Source organism: Oncorhynchus clarkii, chromosome 26 (genome assembly GCF_045791955.1).
Source record: "Oncorhynchus clarkii lewisi isolate Uvic-CL-2024 chromosome 26, UVic_Ocla_1.0, whole genome shotgun sequence".
NCBI classification, from domain to species: Eukaryota; Metazoa; Chordata; class Actinopteri; order Salmoniformes; family Salmonidae; genus Oncorhynchus; species Oncorhynchus clarkii.
The window spans coordinates 30715041-30727050 of record NC_092172.1 but is presented as its reverse complement, the minus strand read 5'-3'; positions in this window follow the sequence as shown (position 1 = coordinate 30727050).

The window sequence follows — 12010 nt, the reverse complement described above, 5'->3', positions numbered from 1 at the left end:
GTGACATTCACTACTCCCCGTCAACAGTCTAGTGACATTCACTACTCCCCGTCAACAGTCTAGTGACATTCACTACTCCCCGTCAACAGTCTAGTGACATTCACTGTCCCCTGTCCACAGTCTAGTGACATTCACTACTCCATGTCCACAGTATAGTGACATTCACTTCTCCCCGTCCACAGTCTAGTGACATTCACTACTCCCCGTCCACAGTCTAGTGACATTCACTACTCCCTGTCCACAGTCTAGTGACATTCACTACTCCCCGTCCACAGTCTAGTGACATTCACTACTCCCCGTCCACAGTCTAGTGACATTCACTACTCCCCGTCCACAGTCTAGTGACATTCACTGCTCCCCGTCCACAGTCTAGTGACATTCACTACTCCCCGTCCACAGTCTAGTGACATTCACTACTACCCGTCCACAGTCTAGTGACATTCACTGCTCCCCGTCCACAGTCTAGTGACATTCACTACTCCCCGTCCACAGTCTAGTGACATTCACTACTCCCCGTCCACAGTCTAGTGACATTCACTGTCCCCTGTCCACAGTCTAGTGACATTCACTACTCCCCGTCCACAGTCTAGTGGCTAGTGACATTCACTACTCCCCGTCCACAGTCTAGTGACATTCACTACTTCCTGTCCACAGTCTAGTGGCTGGTAACATTACATAACATGCCTAGTGACATTCACTACTCCCTGTCCACAGTCTAGTGGCTAGTGACATTACATGACATACCTAGTGACAAACACTACTCCCCGTCCACAGTCCAGTGACATTCACTACTCGCTGTCTACAGTCTAGTGACATGCACTACTCCCTGTCCACAGTCTAGTGACATTCACTACTCCCTGTCTACAGTCTAGTGACATTCACTACTCCCTGTCTACAGTCTAGTGACATGCACTACTCCCTGTCCACAGTCTAGTGACATGCACTACTCCCTGTCCACAGTCTAGTGACATTCACTACTCCCCGTCCACAGTCTAGTGACATTCACTACTCCCCGTCCACAGTCTAGTGGCTAGTGACATTCACTACTCCCCGTCCACAGTCTAGTAACATTCACTACTCCCCGTCCACAGTCTAGTAACATTCACTGCTCCCCGTCCACAGTCTAGTGACATTCACTACTCCCCGTCCACAGTCTAGTGACATTCACTATTCCCGTCCACAATCTAGTGACATTCACAACTCCCTGTCCACAGTCTAGTGACATTCACTGTCCCCTGTCCACAGTCTAGTGACATTCACTACTCCCCGTCCACAGTCTAGTGACATTCACTACTCCCCGTCCACAGTCTAGTGACATTCACTACTCCCCGTTCACAGTCTAGTAACATTCACTGTCCCCTGTCCACAGTCTAGTGACATTCACTACTCCCCGTCCACAGTCTAGTGACATTCACTACTCCCCGTCCACAGTCTAGTGACATTCACTACTCCCCGTCCACAGTCTAGTGACATTCACTACTTCCTGTCCACAGTCTAGGTGCTGGTAACATTACATAACATGCCTAGTGACATTCACTACTTCCTGTCCACAGTCTAGTGGCTGGTAACATTACATAACATGCCTAGTGACATTCACTACTCCCCGTCCACAGTCTAGTGACATTCACTGTCCCCTGTCCACAGTCTAGTGACATTCACTACTCCCCGTCCACAGTCTAGTGACATTCACTACTCCCCGTCCACAGTCTAGTGACATTCACTACTCCCCGTCCACAGTCTAGTGACATTCACTACTCCCCGTCCACAGTCTAGTGACATTCACTACTCCCCGTCAACAGTCTAGTGACATTCACTACTCCCCGTCCACAGTCTAGTGGCTAGTGACATTCACTACTCCCGGTCCACAGTCTAGTGACATTCACTGTCCCCTGTCCACAGTCTAGTGACATTCACTACTCCCCGTCCACAGTCTAGTGACATTCACTACTCCCCGTCCACAGTCTAGTGACATTCACTACTCCCCGTCCACAGTCTAGTGACATTCACTACTCCCCGTCCACAGTCTAGTGACATTCACTACTCCCCGTCAACAGTCTAGTGACATTCACTACTCCCCGTCAACAGTCTAGTGACATTCACTACTCCCCTGTCCAGTCTAGTGACATTCACTGTCCCCTGTCCACAGTCTAGTGACATTCACTACTCCCTGTCCACAGTCTAGTGACATTCACTACTCCCCGTCCACAGTCTAGTGACATTCACTACTCCCCGTCCACAGTCTAGTGACATTCACTGTCCCCGTCCACAGTCTAGTTACATTCACTGTCCCCGTCCACAGTCTAGTAACATTCACTGCTCCCCGTCCACAGTCTATTGGCTAGTGACATTCACTACTCCCCATCCACAGTCTAGTGACATTCACTACTCCCCGTCCACAGTCTAGTGACATTCACTGTCCCCGTCCACAGTCTAGTAACATTCACTGCTCCCCGTCCACAGTCTAGTGACATTCACTACTCCCCGTCCACAGTCTAGTGACATTCACTACTCCCCGTCCACAGTCTAGTGACATTCACTACTCCCCGTCCACAGTCTAGTGACATTCACTACTTCCTGTCCACAGTCTAGTGGCTGGTAACATTACATAACATGCCTAGTGACATTCACTACTCCCTGTCCACAGTCTAGTGGCTAGTGACATTACATGACATACCTAGTGACACTCACTACTCCCCGTCCACAGTCCAGTGACATTCACTACTCCCTGTCTACAGTCTAGTGACATGCACTACTACCTGTCCACAGTCTAGTGACATTCACTACTCCCCGTCTACAGTCTAGTGACATTCACTACTCCCTGTCTACAGTCTAGTGACATTCACTACTCCCCGTCCACAGTCTAGTGACATTCACTACTCCCGGTCCACAGTCTAGTGACATTCACTGTCCCCGTCCACAGTCTAGTGACATTCACTGTCCCCGTCCACAGTCTAGTGACATTCACTACTCACCGTCCACAGTCTAGTGACATTAACTGTCCCCGTCCACAGTCTAGTGACATTCACTACTCCCCGTCCACAGTCTAGTGACATTCACTACTCCCCGTCCACAGTCTAGTGACATTCACTACTCCCCGTCCACAGTCTAGTGACATTCACAACTCCCCGTCCACAGTCTAGTGACATTCACTGTCCCCGTCCACAGTCTAGTGACATTCACTACACCCCGTCCACAGTCTAGTGACATTCACTACTCCCTGTCCACAGTCTAGTGACATTCACTACTCCCCGTCCACAGTCTAGTGACATTCACTACTCCCCGTCCACAGTCAGGTGACATTCACTGTCCCCGTCCACAGTCTAGTGACATTCACTACTCCCCGTCCACAGTCTAGTGACATTCACTACTCCCGGTCCACAGTCTAGTGACATTCACTGTCCCCGTCCACAGTCTAGTGACATTCACTGTCCCCGTCCACAGTCTAGTGACATTCACTACTCCCCGTCCACAGTCTAGTGACATTCAATACTCACCGTCCACAGTCTAGTGACATTAACTGTCCCCACCGTCCACAGTCTAGTGACATTAACTGTCCCCGTCCACAGTCTAGTGACATTCACTACTCCCCGTCCACAGTCTAGTGACATTCACTACTCCCCATCCACAGTCTAGTGACATTCACTACTCCCCGTCCACAGTCTAGTGACATTCACAACTCCCCGTCCACAGTCTAGTAACATTCACTGTCCCCGTCCACAGTCTAGTGACATTCACTACACCCCGTCCACAGTCTAGTGACATTCACTACTCCCTGTCCACAGTCTAGTGACATTCACTACTCCCCGTCCACAGTCTACTGACATTCACTACTCCCCGTCCACAGTCTAGTGACATTCACAACTCCCCGTCCACAGTCTAGTAACATTCACTGTCCCCTGTCCACAGTCTAGTGACATTCACTACTCCCCGTCCACAGTCTAGTGACATTCACTACTCCCCGTCCACAGTCTAGTGACATTCACTACTCCCCGTCCACAGTCTACTGACATTCACTACTCCCCGTCCACAGTCTACTGACATTCACTACTCCCTGTCTACAGTCTAGTGACATGCACTACTCCCTGTCTACAGTCTAGTGACATTCACTACTCCCCGTCCACAGTCTAGTGACATTCACTACTCCCTGTTCACAGTCTAGTGACATTCACTACTCCCTGTTCACAGTCTAGTGACATTCACTGTCCCCGTCCACAGCCTAGTGACATTCACTACTCCCCGTCCACAGCCTAGTGACATTCACAACTCCCCGTCCACAGTCTAGTGACATTCACTAGTCCCTGCCCACAGTCTAGTGACATTCACAACTCCCTGTCCACAGTCTAGTGACATTCACTGTCCCCTGTCCACAGTCTAGTGACAATCACTACTCCCTGTCTACAGTCTAGTGACATGCACTACTCCCTGTCCACAGTCTAGTGACATTCACTACTCCCTGTCTACAGTCTAGTGACATTCACTACTCCCTGTCTACAGTCTAGTGACATGCACTACTCCCTGTCCACAGTCTAGTGACATGCACTACTCCCTGTCCACAGTCTAGTGACATTCACTACTCCCCGTCCACAGTCTAGTGACATTCACTACTCCCCGTCCACAGTCTAGTGGCTAGTGACATTCACTACTCCCCGTCCACAGTCTAGTAACATTCACTACTCCCCGTCCACAGTCTAGTAACATTCACTGCTCCCCGTCCACAGTCTAGTGACATTCACTACTCCCCGTCCACAGTCTAGTGACATTCACTATTCCCGTCCACAATCTAGTGACATTCACAACTCCCTGTCCACAGTCTAGTGACATTCACTGTCCCCTGTCCACAGTCTAGTGACATTCACTACTCCCCGTCCACAGTCTAGTGACATTCACTACTCCCCGTCCACAGTCTAGTGACATTCACTACTCCCCGTTCACAGTCTAGTAACATTCACTGTCCCCTGTCCACAGTCTAGTGACATTCACTACTCCCCGTCCACAGTCTAGTGACATTCACTACTCCCCGTCCACAGTCTAGTGACATTCACTACTCCCCGTCCACAGTCTAGTGACATTCACTACTTCCTGTCCACAGTCTAGGTGCTGGTAACATTACATAACATGCCTAGTGACATTCACTACTTCCTGTCCACAGTCTAGTGGCTGGTAACATTACATAACATGCCTAGTGACATTCACTACTCCCCGTCCACAGTCTAGTGACATTCACTGTCCCCTGTCCACAGTCTAGTGACATTCACTACTCCCCGTCCACAGTCTAGTGGCTAGTGACATTCACTACTCCCCGTCCACAGTCTAGTAACATTCACTACTCCCCGTCCACAGTCTAGTAACATTCACTGCTCCCCGTCCACAGTCTAGTGACATTCACAACTCCCCGTCCACAGTCTAGTGACATTCACTACTCCCCGTCCACAGTCTAGTAACATTCACTGCTCCCCGTCCACAGTCTAGTGACATTCACAACTCCCCGTCCACAGTCTAGTGACATTCACTACTCCCCGTCCACAGTCTAGTGACATTCACTGTCCCCTGTCCACAGTCTAGTAACATTCACTACTCCCCGTCCACAGTCTAGTAACATTCACTGCTCCCCGTCCACAGTCTAGTGACATTCACTACTCCCCTGTCCACAGTCTAGTGACATTCACTACTCCCCATCCACAGTCTAGTGACATTCACTGTCCCCTGTCCACAGTCTAGTGACATTCACTACTCCCCTGTCCACAGTCTAGTGCCATTCACTACTCCCCGTCCACAGTCTAGTGACATTCACTGTCCCCTGTCCACAGTCTGGTGACATTCACTACTCCCCGTCCACAGTCTAGTGACATTCACTATTCCCCGTCCACAGTCTAGTGACATTCACTACTCCCCTGTCCACAGTCTAGTGACATTCACTACTCCCCTGTCCACAGTCTAGTGACATTCACTACTCCCTGTCCACAGTCTAGTGACATTCACTACTCCCCTGTCCACAGTCTAGTGACATTCACTACTCCCCGTCCACAGTCTAGTGACATTCACTACTCCCCGTCCACAGTCTAGTGACATTCACTGTCCCCGTCCACAGTCTAGTGACATTCGCTGTCCCCGTCCACAGTCTAGTAACATTCACTGTCCCCATCCACTGTCTAGTAACATTCACTGCTTCCCGTCCACAGTCTAGTGACATTCACTACTCCCCGTCTACAGTCTAGTGACATTCACTACTCCCTGTCTACAGTCTAGTGACATGCACTACTCCCTGTCCACAGTCTAGTGACATTCACTACTCCCCGTCTACAGTCTAGTGACATTCACTACTCCCCATCCACAGCCCAGTGACATTCACTACTCCCTGTCCACAGTCTAGTTACATTCACTACTCCCCGTCCACAGTCTAGTGGCTAGTCACATTACATGACATGCCTAGTGACATTCACTGTCCCCTGTCCACAGTCTAGTGGCTAGTGACATTACATGACATGCCTAGTGACAATCACTGTCCCCTGTCCAGTCTAGCGCTAACATCATTCACTGTCCCCTGTCCAGTCTAGCGCTAACATCATTCACTGTCTCCTGTCCAGTCTAGCGCTATCATTCACTGTCACCTGTCCAGTCTAGAGCGAACTTTATTCACTGTCCACTGTCCAGACTAGAGCGAACATCATTCACTGTCCCCTGTCCAGTCTATAGATATCATTCACTGTCCCCTCTCCAGTCTATAGATATCATTCACTGTCCCTGCTTCAGTCTAAATCAAATCAAATCCAATTTTATTTGTCACATACACATGGTTAGCAGATGTTAATGCGAGTGTAGCGAAATGCTTGTGCTTCTAGTTCCGACAATGCAGTAATAACCAACAAGTAATCTGGCTAACAATTCCAAAACTACTACCCCTACAAGTGTAAGGGGATAAAAAATATGTACATAAAGATATATGAATGAGTGATGGTACAGAGCGGCATAGGCAAGATACAGTAGATGGTATTGAGTACAGTATATACATATGAGATGAGTATGTAAACAAAGTGGCATAGTTAAAGTGGCTAGTGATACATGTATTACATAAAGATGCAGTAGATGATATAGAGTACAGTATATACGTATACATATGAGATGAATAATGTAGGGTATGTAAACATTATATTAGGTAGCATTGTTTAAAGTGGCTAGTGATATATTTTACATAATTTCCCATCAATTCCCATTATTAAAGTGGCTGGAGTTGAGTCAGTGTGTTGGCAGCAGCCACTCAATGTTAGTGGTGGCTGTTTAACAGTCTGATGGCCTTGAGATAGAAGCTGTTTTTCAGTCTCTCGGTCCCAGCTTTGATGCACCTGTACTGACCAGGCCTTCTGGATGATAGCGGGGTGAACAGGCAGTGGCTCGGGTGGTTGTTGTCCTTGATGATCTTTATGGCCTTCCTGTGACATCGGGTGGTGTAGGTGTCCTGGAGGGCAGGTAGTTTGCCCCTGGTGATGCGTTGTGCAGACCTCACTACCCTCTGGAGAGCCTTACGGTTGTGGGCGGAGCAGTTGCCGTACCAGGCGGTGATACAGCCTGACAGGATGCTCTCGATTGTGCATCTGTAGAAGTTTGTGAGTGCTTTTTGTGACAAGACAAATTTCTTCAGCCTCCTGAGGTTGAAGAGGCGCTGCTGCGCCTTCTTCACGATGCTGTCTGTGTGAGTGGACCAATTCAGTTTGTCTGTGATGTGTACGCCGAGGAACTTAAAACTTACTACCCTCTCCACTACTGTTCCATCGATGTGGATAGGGGGGTGTTCCCTCTGCTGTTTCCTGAAGTCCACAATCATCTCCTTAGATTTGTTGACGTTGAGTGTGAGGTTATTTTCCTGACACCACACTCCGAGGGCCTCACCTCCTTCCTGTAGGCCGTCTCGTAGTTGTTGGTAATCAAGCCTACCACTGTTGTGTCGTCCGCAAACTTGATGATTGAGTTGGAGGCGTGCGTGGCCACGCAGTCGTGGGTGAACAGGGAGTACAGGAGAGGGCTCAGAACGCACCCTTGTGGGGCCCCAATGTTGAGGATCAGCGGGGTGGAAATGTTGTTGCCTACCCTCACCACCTGGGGGCGGCCCGTCAGGAAGTCCAGTACCCAGTTGCACAGGGCGGGGTCGAGACCCAGGGTCTCGAGCTTGATGACGAGCTTGGAGGGCACTATGGTGTTAAATGCCGAGCTGTAGTCGACGAACAGCATTCTCACATAGGTATTCCTCTTGTCCAGATGGGTTAGGGCAGTGTGCAGTGTGGTTGAGATTGCATCGTCTGTGGACCTATTTGGGCGGTAAGCAAATTGGAGTGGGTCTAGGGTGTCAGGTAGGGTGGAGGTGATATGGTCCTTGACTAGTCTCTCAAAGCACTTCATGATGACGGAAGTGAGTGCTACGGGGCGGTAGTCGTTTAGCTCAGTTACCTTAGCTTTCTTGGGAACAGGAACAACGGTGGCCATCTTGAAGCATGTGGGAACAACAGACTGGGATAGGGATTGATTGAATATGTCCGTAAATACACCAGCCAGCTGGTCTGTGCATGCTCTGAGGACGCGGCTGGGGATGCCGTCTGGGCCTGCAGCCTTGCGAGGGTTGACACGTTTAAATGTTTTCCTCACGTCGGCTGCAGTGAAGGAGAGTCTGCATGTTTTGGTTGCGGGCTGTGTCAGTGGCACTGTATTGTCCTCAAAGCGGGCAAAAAAGTTATTTAGTCTGCCTGGGAGCAAGACATCCTGGTCCGTGACCGGGCCGGTTTTCTTTTTGTAATCCGTGATTGACTGTAGACCCTGCCACATACCTCGTGTCTGAGCCGTTGAATTGAGATTCTACTTTGTCTCTATACTGATGCTTAGCTTGTTTGATTGCCTTGCGGAGGGAATAGCTACACTGTTTGTATTCGGTCATGTTTCCGGTCACCTTGCCCTGATTAAAAGCAGTGGTTCGCGCTTTCAGTTTCACACGAATACTGCCATCAATCCACGGTTTCTGGTTTGGGAATGTTTTAATCGTTGCTATGGGAACGACATCTTCAACGCACGTTCTATAGATATCATTCACTGTCCCCTCTCCAGTCTATATCATTCACTGTCCCCTCTCCAGTCTATAGATATCATTCACTGTCCCCGCTCCAGTCTATAGATATCATTCACCGTCCATGCTCCAGTCTATAGGTATCATTCACTGTCCCCTCTCCAGTCTATATATATCATTCACTGTCGCCTCTCCAGTCTATAGATATCATTCACTGTCCCTGCTCCAGTCTATAGATATAATTCACTGTCCCTGCTCCAGTCTATAGATATCATTCACTGTCCCCTCTCCAGTCTATAGATATCATTCACTGTCCCCTCTCTACTCTATAGATATCATTCATTGTCCATGCTCCAGTCTATAGATATCATTCACTGTCCCCTCTCCAGTCTATAGATATCATTCACTGTCCCCTCTCCACTCTATAGATATCCTTCACTGTCCCTGCTCCACTCTATAGATATCATTCACTGTCCCCTCTCCAGTCAATATATATCATTCACTGTCTCCGCTCCAGTCTATAAATATCATTCACTGTCCCTGCTCCAGTCTATATATATCATTCACTGTCCCTGCTCCAGTCTATAGATATCATTCACTGTCCCCTCTCCAGTCTATATATATATATCATTCACTGTCCCCTCTCCAGTCTATAGATATCATTCACTGTCCCTGCTCCAGTCTATAGATATCATTCACTGTCCCCTCTCCAGTCTATGTATATTATTCACTGTCCATGCTCCTGTCTATAGATATCATTCACTGTCCCCACTCCAGTCTATAGATATCATTCACTGTCCCCTCTCCAGTCTATATATATTATTCACTGTCCCCGCTCCAGTCTATAGATATCATTCACTGTCCCCTCTCCAGTCTATAGATATCATTCACTGTCACCTGTCCAGTTTAGGGATACCAACACAGCATGACTAGCATCAGTCCCCAGCCCAGACATCAGCCGGTCAGTGATCATTCTGCTGGGTGTCTAAGGTCAGTGATCATTCTGCTGGGTGTCTGTCAGTGATTCTTCTGCTGGGTGTCTGTCAGTGATCCTTCTGCTGGGTGTCTAAGGTCAGTGATCATTCTACTGGGTGCCTAAGGTCAGTGATCATTCTGCTGGGTGTCTAAGGTCAGTGATCATTCTACTGGGTGTTTAAGGTCATTGATCATTCTGCTGGGTGTCTAAGGTCAGTGATCATTCTGCTGGGTGTCTAAGTTCAGTGATCATTCTGCTGGGTGTCTAAGGTCAGTGATCATTCTACTGGGTGTTTAAGGTCATTGAGGTCAGAGAGTTTAACATGTTTCTCAAACCCCCAGACTTCTGTCTGACTCGCTGCCTCTCCATTCCTCACACTCTCTCCATCCTGGTCTCTCACCAATTCCCCCCCCCCCTTTGCTTGTTTTTGAGATTCAGTCCCGAGAGCCCCATCTGGGAGCCAGTAAGTATGTCCCCCTTCATCAGTAATCTCTATAATCCATCATCTAAACAGCCAGTGTCAATAGAACTAGTGATAATAACTGGGTATTAATATGTTAGCCAGTTCCCCATGATGAACCACAGCAGTGACGGGCTGCTGTTAGTCTACTGGGAGAAAACATGTCAACAGGATATAACAGTCACACATTGACAACATCAGCTCAGCTCTCAGTATGTTGTATGTGTTCTATGGTAGGAAATCAGGTCAGTCTCAGTGTTGCATGTTCTGAGGGTCTGAGAGGCCGAGGGCTATACAGACCCTTTGATGGTTCAGATATACAATGCTATACACGCTTACCTCCATCACTCACTCTGGATCCCCTCCTCCATCCCTGAGACTTTTGGTGACATTAAACAGTCACTCTTAGCCAGAAATCTACTCTGGGCAGAGAGACATTGTATGGGAAGCAGGGAAAGGGGGTCAAACCCATTTGCAAGGTTTGCTTGGGGTGAGTGCCGGCTAGTCAGAGAGCAAGGCTTGTGTGTACAGTGTGGGTCAGCAGACAGTGCTGATAGTATAAACAGATTGGAGAAGCAGCAGATAATACTGCTCTTCCCATGGCTCAGGGGTGTGTGTGAGAATAAACATGATAAAAGTGTATATCAGATGGAAAGCCAAAACCGTTAAAAGCCGGCATAACGGAAACTAGTAACGATGATCAAGATGAGATAGTGACACTCTTGAATAACAGAGTCTCAGTCACTATCTGATCTCATCTTGATGGGGCAGGCCTCATGCTCCACATCTCGTCTCTCCGATACACTTCTCAGAATTGGAATAAAAAGTGCTGACTTGTGTAACAAGATACAACTGCAGCGTCCTAGAAGGTTTGCTGTGGCTACGTGTAGAGAACAGCAGTAACCACAGCTTTGTATGTGATGGTGACTAAAGTGCCATTAGTTAAGAGGTTTCAGTCTCTGTCCGTACATCTCATCCTGGTAGACAAGGATAAGACCGAATGGTTACGGCCCTGGTCTAATCCCGCCCCCTCACTGACAGACAAGTCTCATTGCTGTAGCGTCACTGAGCGTAGGACTGAATTCTCTGGCTAGGAGAAAACACTGGATTTACAATTCACCAGAAATACATTTAGCAAAAACTATTGAGACAAATGTGACTCCGTGAAAGACAAAGTTGTGTTTCTCACAGCAATGGCTGTGTTTCTTAGAAGGCTTGTGGTGAGTGTGTAGAGAACAGCAGTAACCACAGCCTTGTATGTGACGGTGACTAAAGTACCATTAGTTGCATCTAAAATAGCAGTAGCTGCAGTTGTGTAACAGGATACAAGTCAGCGCTTTTATTCTGAGAAGAGTATCGGAGAGACGAGATGTGGAGCCGGAGGCCTGCAAGACCATGATGGGGGGTAGTGTGTAGGCTGATAAACACTTAGTGACCGTAACAAGAAGTCAGAAAGAGTTCTGAAGTCAAAGTGAAACCAAAAGGACTCCTGGACTATCAGTGTCTTTACCATCCTGCAGTCTCTCAC